The following is a 2,180-nucleotide window of genomic DNA, read 5'->3' as shown; positions in this document are numbered from 1 at the left end:
ATTTTAGATAATGTTGGTTGATTTGATTTGGTGGTTATATTTTGGAATGTCGGTATAGGAAAGAGAAAGGAAAGTGGCAAAGGTGGTGGATGTGCAACAAAATCATGCAGAGGCCTTTTCTATCGATAGTAAGATCCTACCAATACTAATCTTGATTAGTGTCCCTGAGATAAAGTAATGCTAATAGCAATTATACTGTATACAATAATGTGTGATCTTGCTTCTCTCGTAGGGCCCTACAAGCTTAAGGTACTGCCACCGAAACCACCGAGCATGGAGAATCTGCTAGAGCAACAGCATAGCTCACCTTGAAGACACCCCACTCGACAATACCAACCCGTGTTCAGATAGGCTCATTCAGGTCCAATTGCAAAAGTTATTTCAACGGTGTTTAGCTCAACATTAAGCCCAATTATGGGTCGGTATGCGGCATTGTCTCTTATATTTTATTCAATATAATAGGTTGTAAAAGACATGGAACTATTTTAGTATTATATGGTTTCCATGAGTTTTCATATTGTTTGCCTCCATTTTATATATTCACCATTTTGTTTGCTTGAAAAGAAAGTAAGAGATTGTCCAAAGTTGGCAAGATGATCTAAAAATAACATGTCATGTGACTAAATTAAAATATATCTAAAGGAGAGCAAATTGATAATTCAGGTTTTCAGTTTCCGATTTAAGGATGTCATAAACCCGACAGAAACATTTCATTAATGTGATTAAGATTTGTATTAATATTTAGGCTTGTGTTGGTATGGCTGGTATAGAGGTAGTTGTAGGTCATACTGAGACTGCAGTAGGGCACACAAGCTTTATGGCCAATTAGACCGAAGAGTAGGGGTCCGGTGTGTGTGTGTGTGTGTGTGAGAGAGAGAGACTAACTTTCCAAGACAGTTGCAATAATCACAGTTTGATAGGCTCATTTTAGGGATGAAAATGAAACAAGTTTTGTGGAACTCGATCCCTGACCTGACAGTTTTTTTTTGATGATTCAAACAAGAGTAAGATCTATTTGATCTTTGAGAACATATTCAGGTGGATCCTGTCATTTAAAAGCTTAGATATAATTAATGTTTCAAGTTTGGAAGCAGATGCAAACTTAATTTATATGTAAATCCCTGTTCTCAACCAAAATTTACCAGATTCACATCTCATTCTTATCCCGGCTACACTAGTTAATTTCATGTTTTTGAGGCCTAAGCTTGAAGGTTGGTAAATTTATTTTCCTTGTTCTGCATGTCTTTTGGTTCTCTACTTAGACACCAATCTCGTTTTCCAGAAAAAGAAAAACATCGAGGAAAACTCTCGGAATATTTTTTAAAATCCATTTTTCTAAGAAAAAATTCTGAAAAGTATCCGTGTACCTAAAATATAAAACGTATAAAATAGTAAAATAGATACAAGTGTAAGTAATAAATAATATAACGACATTTGTGACTATGATTCTCCACATAAACGGAGTATAAACCAATGTCAGTATCAGCAGAAAAACGATACCATTCATCCTGAATCGACTATTTTTTAATAAATGTAAAAAATACTTAAAATTATTTTAATGGCTTTAACATGTGTATTTTTTGGCTGATTCAGAACGATTCACTTGAGTATGGGCAATTCACCTGAATCATTGGCCAAACGAGACAGTGCTGATACGGATACTGACAACATTGGTATAAATCCAGTCAGAAACTTTTGCATCAGATCCCCATTTTATTCCGTCCATCGTACAAAAGATGGGCGATTAAGCAAAAAACATATTAAACGCATCAACCCCGTGTGAACACCGAGAACATAAGAGAATTGAACAGACCCCCTTTTTCGAGAGCAGATCAAGTGACCCGTCAAATCGTCTTCACCATCCATTGCTTCATCCCACGAGGACCCCACGGTCTTTATGCAATTTGTGGACGGTGAGGATGCCAAATAGCTTTCTTTAAAGTGATTTGGCAGATCACCTTATCAGATCTCCCTTTTTTCCCACATACAGGTTACGGAAAAGGTTCAACCTCTACCGAATTTAGGACCTGAAAGATTACTGAAATAATGACTTGATTAATCTATCCCAGATAACATACCACATGTTTCAGGCTCCATACCTAAACATGCAATCACAAATGATCGAATTGGTTGAATTAAACTAGAGCACAAGATTAGAGATTCCGCTATTATATACAAAA

Source organism: Nuphar pumila, chromosome 3 (assembly GCF_984573655.1).
Source record: "Nuphar pumila chromosome 3, dmNupPumi1.hap1.1, whole genome shotgun sequence".
NCBI classification, from domain to species: domain Eukaryota; kingdom Viridiplantae; phylum Streptophyta; class Magnoliopsida; order Nymphaeales; family Nymphaeaceae; genus Nuphar; species Nuphar pumila.
Note: the sequence above shows the minus strand (reverse complement) of the source record.